Raw genomic sequence first — 14712 nt, forward strand, 5'->3', positions numbered from 1 at the left:
TACTATCACTCTCAAAAAAACAACTACTCTTCTCCTCCAACCATTCCTTTAACATTCAACAAGGATGATAACACCTTCTCCTTTAATCCTGTCCCAACAAATACCATAAAAAATTACTTATAAAATTAAGCCTACAACCATAGCAATTAACATACCAACAGAGTATCTTAAACTTTCAGCTGATGCCATTTCCTATCCTATCTCCATTCTCTTCAACCACTCAACCTCTGAACAAGTTATTTGGAAAATCTCATACATAATCCCCCCTACATAAAGGCGGTACCTCATCTGAACTCTCCAATTAAAGGCCTATAGTTATTTTATCTGCACTATTCAAAATACTACAAAAATGCATTCACTCTCAACTTCTGGACTCTCTCTTAAGTAACAATCTACTAGCTAACTCACAACATTGATTTTGCCCCAACCATAGCATCACTACTGCCCTTTTACATTTTACTAATACTGTCAGTCATTATAGGAATGAAGGTAAACTAGTTCATCATGTCTTTCTAGATCTGTCTAAGGCTTTTCACACCATCTCACACCAAAAACTTCTATCTGTACTCTCTGCTGCAAAACTCAGTCACTCTGCCTTGCATGGTTCCAAAATTATCTAGTTGGTCGACAGCAAGCTGTTAAATGGCAACAACACCTCTCTCTTCCACTGCCTGTTACTCTGCGGGTTCCACAAGGTTCTATCCTGGGACCCCTCCTCTTCAATATCCTTATAAATAATCTTCACACTGCTACCCATCTTCCCTCCTTTGTCCAGTATGCAGATTATTCTACTCCTATCTGTGCCGCTCCTACCCTACAACAACCTAAAGATATAACACAACAGTCTTTCTCTGCAGCGGAGTCCTGACTTTCTAACTCATGACTTATTCTTAACCCAAACAAAAGCAAACTTATGCTCTTTCTACTCACAAAAGCCATAGACCCCCCCTCCTTCTTTTTGCATCTCTTCTACAGGTAACACCATTATTTCTACAGTATCCTAAAAAAATTCATAGGTGTTGTAATTGACAATAACATGAAATTTGACACTTATATATCTCAAACTATAAAGAAGGTACATAAAAAAACTAGGCAAACTATATAGAAGCAAACGATTTCTAACCAATAATACAAAAGTTGAAAATTGCTAGAACTGACCTCTCTATACTCCTATATGCCTCAGCCATACTCATGAGTTTAAAGAAAACAGATTTAGGAAAACTAGAAGCCTGCTACAACAAAACAGCAAAATTTGCCACAGATTCTAGTTCATAGGTTCATAGGTAGTACTAGGCTATCAGACCAAGGCCCTAAGTAAGCCTAGCCAACAAGGTTCCCTGGCCTACGCCACCCAAGATAGTTATTTTCCTATGCCACTGTTGAGCAGAGCCACAGAAGTGATCCCCAGGGTTTTTTTTCCTATTTCTCATCCACTCATCAAGATTTTTCTTGAAGAGTGCTAATGAGGAACTTTGCCTGACATAGATGGGTATCTTGAGCCAGAGTATGAGAAGTCTCTGGGACAGGAATATATCTCTCCAGCATGTCCTGTTTATTGTGGTGACAAGGTTTTGGTCCCGAGAGCATGTAGCTTGGAGGGATTGGGATTTCTATAGGTGTAGCATGTCCAACAGCTCTGGGTTTGACATAGCTTTATATGTTAGGCAGAAATCACCTTGGACTAGGCAATATGCTATGGAGTAAAGCTGGAGTTTTTTGAGATGGTCAGTGTAGGGCATCTGTTTGAGGCCAGTAATCCTCATTGTGAGGTAATTCCGTGGCCTTTCCAGCTGCTGCAGATGTCTTGTGAGGTACATTCCAAAAGGGGCATTGTACTCTATAATGGGTCTAATGAGTGTCAAGTAGAGAGGAACAATGACCTCTTTTTTCCTGGATGAGAGCCCTTTTGTGATGAGGTGTGCCATGTACAAGGATTTCCTGACTACTGTGGTGATGTGATTATCAAAGGAGTGACTACTTTTCACCTGGGTCCCAAGGTCTCTTTATCACACATTCAGCGTTAAGTAGACTGCTACCTATGTGGTAGTTCATGGGTACAGAGGTTTTACCAAAGGGGATGACAATGCCCATTTTGGCATTGAGCTTGAGGCCATGGCTCTGACACCAGTCACCTGTCTCAGTGACGCCCTTCTCTAGGATGTCCACATCATTTGGAGACTCGACTATGGCTCCTAGTTTGCAGTCATCTGCAAACTTCATTAGCCAAAGGCCTTCTGTGTTAGCCTGTACTTCAGAAAAATAGATACCAAACAGGAGAGGTCCCAGGACTGAACCCTGTGGTACTCCACTTGTCACTGGTTTGAAGTCAGATTTGGAGTCTGCAACTTTTACAGTGTGGATACTGTCACTGAGCCAGTTAGAAACCCATCTTGTGATGTAGGGATTTATACCTACTTTAATGAGTTTAACTATAATTCCAGAATGGGGGATTGTGTCAAAAGCCTTGGTGAGGTCAGGATAGGCTGTGTGAACCACCTTACCATCATCTGTGGCTTTGTTGACTGCCTCCAAGAAGTCAATCAGGTTCAGGAGGCATGGTCTGCCTTTCACAAGCCCGAACTGGATGGGGTCCAGAATTTGGAGGTTATCAATGTCTTTGTTTATGAGTTCCATGATGATATGGCCTTACAGACCAAGCTCATCAGGCTACTAGGGTGATAGTTCCCGGGATCAGTGGTGGCTCCCCCTTTGTGGACTGGGTTAACTGTTGCTGTGCGCCATTCAGTGGACACAAAGCCTGATGTGAGGCTATGATTGAACATGGTGCTTAGGTGGGGAGACAGTTCATTCTGAAGTTCATATAAAATGCAGCCTGGGATACAGTCCCGTCCCATGGATGCTGTGTTTTTGGCTTTAGAGAGTGCAGCTTTTATCTACATAGTTGTGATTACAGGGACTCTGCAGTCTTCCCGTATAGATATGGGCACTTTAGAGGGTGAGAGTGGGGTAAAGTTAGCACTGAACCTATCTGCCAGGATGTTGGCAATATCCGTTGGTTCTGTAATTTTCATGCCATTGTGCTGTAACTCAGAGCAGATCTGGTTGTTGTCATTAGGATTCTTGACATAGCTATAGAATGTGGTTGTCCCTGGAATCAGTGGCAATTTTGTTTTTGTAGCTAGCTTTGGAGGATCTTATAAGGGATCTCAGCTTCTTACTGAGGCTGACCAGGGCGCTCCTCCACTGATGGGATTTTACTCTTTTGCAACAGTTTCTTCCTTCTGTTGTAGAGTTTGTTTATGGCAGGGGACCACCAGATTGGCTTCATTTTTTTGGAGGATAGCATCTTGGTTCTTTTTGGGATAGCACAATTTATGCATTCGTGCTTATAGAGTGCATTTGTGTAGGATTCAGTAGTCGCAACTGTATTGTCCATCTGCGTGGATGTCATGAAGTTCACCACTTCTGTCTTAAGAAGCATTGAGTTGGCTTTGGAGAAACGTTTACTGTGGTTTCCTTATTGGAGGGTGGGAGCAGGATGTGGATATCTAGTGTGATTAGCTTATGGTCAGATCTGACCAATGAGGAGTTAACTTCAGGTGTGGAGCACTGGTCACTCATGTTGGTAATGACTAAGTCTAGGATATTGTTGTCCCTGGTGAGGTTCATAGGTAGGTACTAGGCTATTGGCCCTAGGGACCATACAAGCCTAGCCAAAAAATGTACCCTGGCTTATTAAATTATTTTCCTGTGCCCCTGTCGAGCAGAGCCACAGAAGTGATCCCTGGGGTGAATTTCCCATTTCCCATGCAATCATCAAGATTTTTCTTGAAGAGTGCTAATGAGGAGCTCTGTTTGACATAAATAGGTAGTCTGTTCCAGAGTATGGGAAGTCTCTGGGACAGGAATCTATCCCTCCAGCATGTTCTGTTTATTGTGGTGACAAGGTTTAGGTCCCTAGAGTGTGTAGCTCGGTGGGATTGGGATTTCTTTAAATGGAGCATGTCCAACAGCTCTCAGTTTGACATATCTTTGTATGTTAGGCAGAGATCGCCCCTGAGTAGGCGATATGCGATGGAGTAAAGTTGTAGTTTATTGAGACGGTCTGCATAGGGCATCTGTTTGAGGCCAGTAATCCTCTTTGTGAGGTATTTCTGTGGTCTTTCCAGTTGTTGTAGATGTCTTCGTGATACATACCAAAAGGGGTGTTGTACTCTATAATGGGTCTAATGAGTGATGAGTAGAGGGGAACAATGACCTCTTTTTTTCTGGATGAGAATCCTTTTCTGATGAGATGAGCCATGTAGAAGGATTTCCTGACCACTGTGGTGATGTGATTATCAAAGGAGAGACTACTGTCCACCTGTGTCCCAAGGTCTCTTATCACATTTTCGGCGTTAAGTAGACTACCAGCTATGTGGTAGTTCATGAGTACAGAGTTTTTACCAAAGGGGATGACAATACACTTTTTGGCATTGAGCTTCAGGCCATGGCTTTGACACCAGTTATCTGTCTCAGTGAGGCCCTTTTGTAGTTTGCCCACATCGTTAGGAGTTTCGATTCTGGCTCCTAGTTTGCAGTCATCTGCAAACTTTGTTAGCCAAAGACCTTCTGTGTTGGCCTGCACTTTAGAGAAGTAGATACCAAACAGGAGAGGACCCAGGACTGAACCCTGTGGTACTCCACTTGTCACTGGTCTGATGTCAGATTTGGATTCTGCTACTTTCACAGTGTGGGTTCTGTCCGTGAGCCAGTTGGCAACCCATCTTGTGACATAGGGATTTATACCTAGTTTAGTCAGCTTATCTATAATTCCAGAGTGGGGGATGGTGTTGAAAGCCTTGGCGAGATCTAGATAAGCTGTGTGAGCCATTTTTCCCTCATCTATGGCTTTGGTGACTGCTTCAAAGACGTCAATCAGGTTTAGGAGACATGATCTGCCTTTTACAAATCCAAACTGTGTAGGGTCCAGAGTATGGAGATTACCAATGTCTTTGTTTATGAGTTCCATGATGATACGTTCCATGGCCTTGCAGACCAGGCTCGTCAGGCTAATGGGGCAGTAGTTCCCGGGGTCTGTCATGGCTCCCCCTTTGTGAAGTGGGATAACCGTCATGGTGCGCCATTCAGTGGGTACAAAGCCTGAGGTGAGGCTATGACTGAACATGGTACTTAGGTAGGGTGCCAGTTCATTCTGTAGTTCATGTAGAATGCAGCCTGGGATATTGTCAGGTCCCATGGATGCTGTGTTCTTGGCTTTGGAGAGTGTGTTTTTTACCTGTGCAGCCATGATTATAGGAACTTTGCATTTTTCCGGTATAGAGATGGGCCCTCTAAGGTGTGAGAGGGGGGGTAAAGTTAGCACTGAACCTATCTGCTAGGATGTTGGCCGTATCAGTTGGTTCTGTATATTTAGTGCCATTGTGCTGTAACTCAGAGCAGATCTGAGTGTTCCCATTTAGATTCTTGACATAGCTATAGAATGCTTTGTGGTTGTCTTTAGAGTCAGTGGCAATTTTGTTTTCGTAACTAGCTTTGGAGGATTTTATTAGGGATCTCAGCTTCTTACTGAGGTTGATCAGGGAGTTCCTCCAGTCATGGAATTTTACTCTTGTTTTGCAACAGTTTCTTTCTTCTGTTGTAGAGTTTGTTTATGGCAGAGGACCACCAGATTGGCTCCTTTTTTTTGGAGGATAACATCTTGGTTCTATTAGGGATAGCATGATCCATGCACTCGTGTAAGTGCTTATAAAGTGCATTTGTGTAGGATTCAGCAGTCATACCTCTATTGTCCATCTGCATGGGTGTCATGAAGTTTGCCACTTCTGTCTTAAGAAGTGTGAAGATGGCTTTGGAGAAGTTTTTTACGATGGTTACCCTAATTGGGGGTGGGATGTGGATGTCTAGGCTGATTAGCTTGGGGTCGGATCTGACCAACGAGGAATTGACCTCTGGTGTGGAACACTGGTTTCTCATGTTGGTAATGACCAGGTCTAGGATATTGCTGCCCCTGGTAGGGGTGTGAATAAGCTGATCCAAGGCATTGGAATTTATGAATTCTAGAAAACGTTGAGCAAAAGAGTTGGTACATGAGTAGTTTTCCCAGTTAATGTTGGGGTAGTTGAAATCGCCCATTATTAGGGTGTTGGGTTGTACCCTAATACTTTCCAGTGTATCAAGATATGAGGAGTGTGAATCCTGGGGCATGGTGGGGGTCTGTAGCAAGCTACAATTTGGGTTGCAGTGTTGCCCAGAGTTAGCTGCACTTGGATAATCTCGGATGCATTATGCTGTGCAACTAGCCTGGAGGTGTGGATATCCTTAATGAATATGGACACGCCTTCACCTTTATTGCTTCTTTCTGGGTTAGGTGGCCGAAAGGTGTGGTATTTATTCAAGCCTGGTAATGCAGGGGTGCTCTTTGGAGCTTTGAACCAGGTCACTGTCACTGCACAGATGTCAGTGTTCTCCATTTTAAGGAGTGCCTCAAGTGAGTGCATTTTGAGGTTTAGACTTCTAGCATTGAGTAGCATTACCCTCAGATTTTGCTTGCTTGTACCTGTTACGGTGGTGAATTTGTCATTTGAACCTTGCCTAAAAAAGGCACTATAGGGGTGGCAAGAGCCTTAGCCAGTATCCGGAATCCTGAGGGTGACAGGTGCAGGCCATCTCTGGCAAAGCATCGTGGACTGTCAATCATGTCGTCCCAGGCAGGCAAATACTGGATCCCCTTAGAATGACACCAGAAGCTTAGCCAATTGTTGAAGTCAATCATTTTGTCCTTGTACTGTAGTATCATTCTGGGTGATGGCAGGATGCTACTCAGGGTTAGGGTCATACCTGCCTGGGAAAGAAGATCAGAGAGCTCCTCCATGTCTCTTTTCATGTAGTCCAGGGAGGTACATCTCAGGTCATTCACACCAACATGGACAATGACAGTGTCATATTTGTACGTATTGTGGAGTGACCTGAGTGCATGTGTTATGTGGCGGATCCTGGCACCTGACAGGCAGCTGACAGTAACTTTCTCCTTGTTTAGTCTAGTGAGTGGAACATCAGTGTGCCTGACTATAGAGTCACCTATGACTAGAGTGTTGGGTACGTTGTTATGCCTTATGGGCTGTGGTTGAGTGGCACACTGAGTTTGTGGGCTATGTGTCATTTGGGTTGTGTTGGGGGTGGAGTTTGCTTGCGTTTATACTTTAAATGTCCCTGCTGCTTGGGCAGGTTTCTATTGAGAGCTTCCGTGAAGGTAGGTGTGTGTTTTGTGTTTCTATGTGTGTGTTTTGGTGGTGTAGGTTTTGAGGGACTATGTGATGAGTGTGGTGTGGTGCAAGTGTTTACCTTCTCCTCTTGACTGTCTAGTCCAGTCTTGGGTGAAGAGAGCTTTGCTTCTAGTTTGGCTATATAAGTGCATCTCTCACAGGTTGTAGTGTTGGGTGGTAGGAGGAGAGGGTTGTCTGTGTACGTGAGGCAATTGCTGCATTGCCCCAAGATGCCCAGATTCATCAGGTAGACAGGAGAAATCACTGGGAGCTGACCCTTAGACATGCCTGGATAAGTGCTTATTTATTAAGTACTAAAAACTGCTTTCCACTAGACAAGTGAGGAAAGTTGAGTGCTGTAGTAATTTGCAGCTTATGTAGTGCTTACAATGAGTTCTGAACAAGTGCTGAGTTCAAAGAAACAGATTTGAGTGCTGAAACTAGAAAACTGGCTAGTTATAAGAAACAAAAGTAAGCTAGAAGGCTTCCCTCCAATACAGAAGGGGATCCCAGAAGCCTACAAACAGTCTAGACCACTTACAGGAAAAGCAGGAAACAAGCTTAATTTTTTTTTTGTTATTCTCTTTCCCAGATGCTCTCTTTGTACACAGTAGGAGTGCCTGAAATCAGAATATGATCTCACTGCACTCAGTTCTGTGAGCAAATGTGAATAAGATGATCTAGGGCATTGTGAGTGAGGATGTGGATAAGTTGATCTAGGGCATTGGAATTTATGAATTCCAGAAAGCGTTGAGTGAAAGAGTTGGTACATGAGTAGTTTTCCCAGGTAATGGTGAGGTTGTTCAAATCGCCCATTATTAGGGTGTTTGGTTGAAGCCTAATATTTTCCAGTATATCAAGAAAAGAGGAGTGGGAATCCAGGGCCATGTGGGGGATCTGTAGCAAGCTACAATTTGGACTGCAGTTTTGCCCAGAGTTAGTTGCACTTGGATAACCTCGGATGCATTATGCTGAGCAACTAGCCTGAAGGTGTGGATATCCTTAATGAATATGGACACCTCTCCACCTTTAGTGTTCCGGTCCAGGTTAGATGGCCAAAAAGTGTGGTATGAGTTATAGCTTGGTAATGCAGGTTTGCTCTCTGGATCCTTGAACCAGGTCTCAGTCACTGCACAGATATCAATGTTCTCCATTTTAAGGAGTGCCTCAAGGGAGTGCATTTTGAGATTTAGACTTCTAGCATTGAGTAGCATTGCCCACAGTTTTTGCTTGCCTATGCCTGTTACGGTGGTGAATTTGTCATTTGAACCTTGAATAAAAAAGGCACTATAGGGGCAGCAGGAGCCTTAGCCAGTATCCGGAGTCCCAGGGGTGACAGGTGCAGGCCATCTCTGACAAAGCATCATGGTCTGTCGACCATGTCGTCCCAGACAGATAGATACTGGATCCCCTCAGAATGACACAAGAAGCTTAGCCAATTTTTGAAGTCAATCATTTTGTCCTTGTACTGCAGTATCATTCTGGGCAATGGCAGGATGCTACTCAGGACTAGGGTCATACCTGCCTGGACTACAAAATCAGAGAGCTCTTCCATGTCTCTTTTCATGTAGTCCAGGGAGGTATGTCTCAGGTCATTCACACCAACATGGATAATGACAGAGTCATATTTGTACTTGTTGTGGAGTGACCTGGGTGCGTGGATTATGTGACAGATTCTGGCACCTGAGAGGCAGCTGACAGTAACCTTCTCCTTGTTTAGCCTGGTGAGTGGGACATTAGTGTTCCTGACTATAGAGTTACCTATGACTAGTGTGTTGGGTATGTTGTTTTGCCTTATGGGCTGTGGTTGAGTGGCACACTGAGTCTGTGGGCTATGTGTCATTTGGGTTGTGTTAGGGGTGGAGGTTGCTTGTGTTTCTGCTTTGGAGCTCTCTGTTTCCTGAGCAGATTAGTATTGAGAGCCTTTGCAAATGTATTTGTGTCTCTATGTGTGGATTTTGGTGGTGTAAGTTTAGTGGCACTATGTGATAAGTGTGGTGTGGTGCAAGTGTTTACCTTCTCCTCTTGACTGTCAAGTTCAGTCTTGGTTGGAGAGAGCTTTACCTCCAGTTTGGCTAGATAAGTGCATCTCTCACAGGTAGTAGTGTTGGGTGGTAGAAGGAGAGAGTTGTCTGTGTACATGAGGCAATTGCTACATTGCCCCAAGATACCCAGATTCATCAGATAGACATGAGAGAACACTGTGAGCAGACTCTTGGACATGCCAGAATAAAAAAACTATTTTCCTCCAGACAAGTGAGGAAAGTGAGTACAAGAGTTGTTTTTCTCTAAGCAAGTGAGGAAAGTAAGTACAAAAACTGTTTTCCTCCAGGTAATAAGGAAGGTTGAGTGCTGTAGTAATTTTTAGCTTATTTAGTGCTTGCAAGAAGTTCAGAACAAGTGCTGAGCATGAATAAGCAAATTCAAGTGCTAAAACTAAGAATCTGTATCTGAACTAGACTAGTTACAGGAAAGAAACAAATGCAAATGTGGGCTTTTAAGTCAGAAAGTTGAGAGAGATGGAAAAATTGCCCAAACGGCCAATAACTATAATTTCTGTACCAGAAACCACTCCTTATATGGTAGATAGGTTACCTAGTGCTTACCACTCCCACTGATAAGCAACAGGCTTCCCACCAACACAGAAAGGCTTGGGGGGCACAGGAGCTTACAAACAGTCCTGGATACAGCAAATCTGTATCTGCACTAGACTAGTTACAGGAAGGGAGGGAAACAAGTGCAAATGTGGGCTTTTAAATCAGGAAGTTGAGAGAGATGGAAAAAATGCCAAATGGCCAATAACTATAATTTCTGGGCCAGAAACTACTCCTTATATGGTAGATTGCATAGTGCTTACCACTCCCACGGATAAGCTAGCAGGCTTCCCTCCAGCACAGACAGGCTTGGGGGGGGCTCAGAAGCTTACAAACAGTCCTGGATATAGCAAATCTGTATTTGGACTAGACTAGCTACAGGAAAGGCAGGAAACAAGCGTATTTTTTTTTTGTTACAGTTAAGCAGAACACAGGGAGATTCTAGCAGGGTCTATATTATATTTTCGAAAGTTTCAAACATTGAAGACCATATGGTCAACACCACATGAGAGATGTTTGAAATTTCGAAAATATAATAAAAAAATAAAAAAAGATATCTAAACGCTGTAGGCAGGAGAGCATGCCCCCCACAACCCCCATGTGGGAGGCTGCACCCCCCCACACACCCCCACTACTTAAATATTCCTACTCCGAGATCGCACTGCATTGAAGTAAAGGGAAGATATTCCCTACAGTGATTTCCGTGTTATGTGCATGATGTTTCGATGTTTCAACCAATCGGGTTCGCTCAATATGCATTCACCGTTTACAATTTTCGATCATGCGATAGGAACCTGATTCTAGCAAAGTTTTTTTTTTTTTTTTGGAATGGAAAGGGAGAGAGGAGAAGCAGAAGTTAATGCAAGACACCAACAGGGAAGGAGAGTGGGAACAATACTACAGGAGTGAGACACAAAATAAAAGTTTTAAACAGATAAAGGAGCAAGAAAAGTCTACAGAATGCATTTAACTGCAAACAAATCACTTATATGATATACTCCTTGGCAGGAAATCAGAACAAACAAATAGGTGTTTAACAAGTAGACAAAATTTCCTGTTAATACCCTTCACACATGAAACTAGCTAAAAAATTCCTGTTAATACCTTTCACACGTGAAACTAGCTAAAAAGCTTTACAAACAGTGTGACAGTAAAAACCTTATTTATCAGGCCCTGTAAGGCAGACAATTTTAGTTTAACCATGCAGATTAGTTAATAGCAATAAAATACAGTAAAAAGTATGCAGCAGGCAATACAAAGTGCTATATATAAATTGCTAGAAACAATAACTAGCAAAAATAAGCAAAAAAAAAAAAAAAAACAGGATACCTATTGTTATATATCTCAGATCAGAGTTGTAGTCAATGCCCCTCCTCCACTCAGCTCAGTGTGCATAGATCCCACGACTGCTTAGTTCTGAAGCAACTGCCTGATTAGAATTGCTACATCTGTTATATTTTACCCAGCTCACAATGGTCCAAATACTATATCAAACTGAAAAAAAAAAACTGCCCTCAAAAACGTAATATGACATTATTTCAATAATTGTGTGTATGCTCTTCTAATAAATCACTTTTACAATTATCCAAAGCCAATAATACTGCTAGTGACACTCTTTATTCAAATCACACAGCCAAAATCTGGATCACACTCTTCAAACTATTAGATCTACAACAAAATCTGCCCACTTTAAAAAAATACTCAAAAGCTATTTATTCACAATTGGCTCTACCCATACTCTAGCCCTGGCTAGCCTAGCACATACTACTTCTTCATACTGTTCCATCCTATTATTAATTCAATAGTATTGTTTTCCATGTAACCCATCCTTCTGTTACTCAGTCATTCTACAAAGTGAGACACCAACTATTACTATTCCAAAACTGTACTTGAACTTTTGTTGTTAATCTAATTATCCCCATGACATATCTTACTGGTAGTGGAACTCTCTGTTAAATTTCTTGTAGTTAAGTAGTTATGCTTTGTACCCATGTATTTATGCTTTATTTTGCTGCATATCCATACAATCAAGCTTTGACTTATTTGTATCTATGTAACCTACGCTTAGCTTGGCTTTATATCTATGTAAATTGTGTATATGTATGTAATTTTGTCTCTTGTAAATGGAGCTTTTCTCCATGGGCCTCCACTGAAAATGGGCTCTTGCCAAGTCAGATTTTCTGAGAAAACAAATGTCAATAAATAAATCATTTTGTTATATACTCTGTTAAAGTAAGGATTCCACTGGTGGAGTTTGTTTTAGGTGTCAGACATGGGATTACTTCCGGTAGGTTTGGCCATCTCAGTACAGTCATTTACATATTTGCACAGGGTTTTTGAGAATAATTATGCATAATTAACTGTGTTTCCAGGATCTGGGGGAGCTGTGAATTTTGATTTTGACAAATTGCTTCTTAATGGCATATAATTTGCTTTAGAATAGCTTCTAACTGTTATGGGTTTAGTTGGGTTTTCTGGGTTGAATTTTATCTCAAGGGAGACACCGATGTGGTCCAACCTCACCAATGAGAATATGACATGGGGGGGGGGGGTGCAGTGCTTTCCTATGTTGGTGAGTACTATATCCAGTATGTCTGATCCTATTGTGGGAATGTGCCCTGTCTGATCCAGGGTGTTCTTTTTGATAAAGTCCAGGAAATGTTGTGCCTGTGATTTAGAGGCAGTTTACATTTCTCAATCTATAGAGGGGTAGTTAAAGTCTTTCACGAATATGATATTTGGTTGGATGGAGAGTACCTCTAGTAGCTATAGGTAAAAGATTTGAGCTTTGTGGGTCATGGATGGTGACCTGTAGCTGGCCAGGGCATTATCTAAGGTGTCTTTGAGGTTGATGAACTCCAGGGCATCATCCTGTTTAATCAACTTTGAGTAATATTTCTTGTTAATGTGGATCAAGACACCTCCACCTTTAGCCCATGTCTGTGCTGCTGCTGTTGGTCTGTAGCCACCACATTTGCTTACCAAATTTAAAAAAAAAGCCACGTGTGCCTTTGGCCATATTACATTTATCTGACACTCACATCTAACAGAACACAATTTCATTCCAATTCTATCCATGCTCACCTAATGTATAACAATAACACTTCACCATACTTAGTGCTGTATTATTTCTTTCCCAAAGATTCCTCTCCTTAAATACTTTGCTTTATACTAAGCACCATATGCAGAATTTGGGGTACTTCACTTCCTTGCCTGTCAGATTTCAGATGGTTACCTCCATAAGGTTACAGTGCACCTTATCTTTGGTAACCCCCTGTACCTTCACTTAGTACTACCATCCCTAATCCAGTACAAATATAATGTCATCAATTTTGTCTCTCATTTTTGCCTTTGTTTGATCAGTTTTCCCATTTCTGAATATGCCCATTTCTCTTCCATGTCAATGAATGTGCAGGTTCAAAACCTGCATTATGTCCTTGCTTGTCTTAGGCTTTCAGACCTTCCCTTTTACAAGCCTTTTTAGCTCTTGAAGTTTTAGTCCTCCAGCTCCTGCCTATCCTTCTCTTTATACAACACAAAAAGGCAGAAATCACACAGAACAGGTATCCTCTTCACTAGTAATTCCCTACAGATCTCCCTTGCCCACTTCCACAGTGGTACAACTTAACTACATGTCTACTACATGTGCATCTGATCAACATTTTCTTCCTCACATCTCCCAGCGCTTTGTAGATGGATGACATCTTTCTCAATGTATCTTTACAGGATTTCTATATCACCTGTGCACAATTTTTCTATACTGACCCCAAAACAGGTCTAATCACTTTTATCATTATTATTATTATTATTATTATTATTATTATTATTATTATTATTATGATTACTATTATTATTATTATTATTATCATTTCTTTCCAAAAAGTATTCTGCCCATATCACATACATTTCCTCCTCTGATTCCTCACCTTATCAAAAATGACACTCACATATATGGTCTCCCATATGTTTGTAAATAATTTCCTTTTTTACCTAGCTCCATTTTTTTCTAAAACTAAGCCTACCTCACAGTTCACTATTACCCCACTTGCATATTCATTGTCATCATTGTTTTGTATTGCTCTTCTGAATACTCTCATTAACAGCTCTAAGAATCCCCAGTACAGAGCCAATCTCATTTCTGTTAATTACATTTTTCATTGAGAACTGGGAGATTGCAGTCATTCATTTAAACTTTCTTCTCTTAGAGCCATCACTTTTCTAATGTTCTTTCCTTCCTAGATTGGCGGCCTTCCTTTTAACTTCTAAGTACAGCTCCATCAGAGATCCCTAACACTTCTGTGCCATTAATTTGTGAACTCTAAATGGCACTCTAGCAGCCTTGACTTCTGTCACTTCTGATTTTAAAACTTGTGTCTCTGTGTGGTGGTATCCCACAAATCCATTGAAAGTTGTGTCTGAAAAGGGCCAGTCGACCAGCCCAGCTACATGGTTATCAAATTGCAGTAAAGTATTAAGTGTTATACTTTAAGGTATATAAATTTCATGATAATCAACTGTCCAGATTTTGGCCAACTGTAGCTATTTATAAAGAGCCATAGTTTAGATTTTCAATGTGCAGGTTTCAAGGTATGTAGATATGACATTTACCCTTTTTATGGGATTGTTGGTATAACATAAGTGGACAGTTTAACCATTCTCTAAAAACATTCAGGGCTGACTGTAAAATTTCCTAATGATTCAGTGTCATCATATTATCACAATAACTTACAAGTGAACATAGCAAAACAGAAAAAAAATAACTCCTGCATAATAGCTGTTTTGTACAGCAACTGCAATTTTTTTTTCTAGACAATTGATAGAAGACTATGGGCATTCCATATGGCTGGTGTGGAGTTTGTTCTGTTAATGTTATGCTAAATATTTGGGCTAAA

General features: G+C 41.5%; 1 protein-coding gene across 1 annotated transcript in view; it reads left to right on the top strand.

The window, feature by feature from the left end:
* Positions 1-14712, top strand: part of LOC122797756 (transient receptor potential cation channel subfamily A member 1-like) — a 1191690-nt gene that overhangs the window by 612541 nt on the left and 564437 nt on the right. The gene's annotated exons all lie outside the window — the stretch shown is intronic.

This window comes from Protopterus annectens, chromosome 3.part1, assembly GCF_019279795.1.
Source record: "Protopterus annectens isolate FY-2018-M chromosome 3.part1, PAN1.0, whole genome shotgun sequence".
Taxonomy (NCBI): Eukaryota; Metazoa; Chordata; order Ceratodontiformes; family Protopteridae; genus Protopterus; species Protopterus annectens.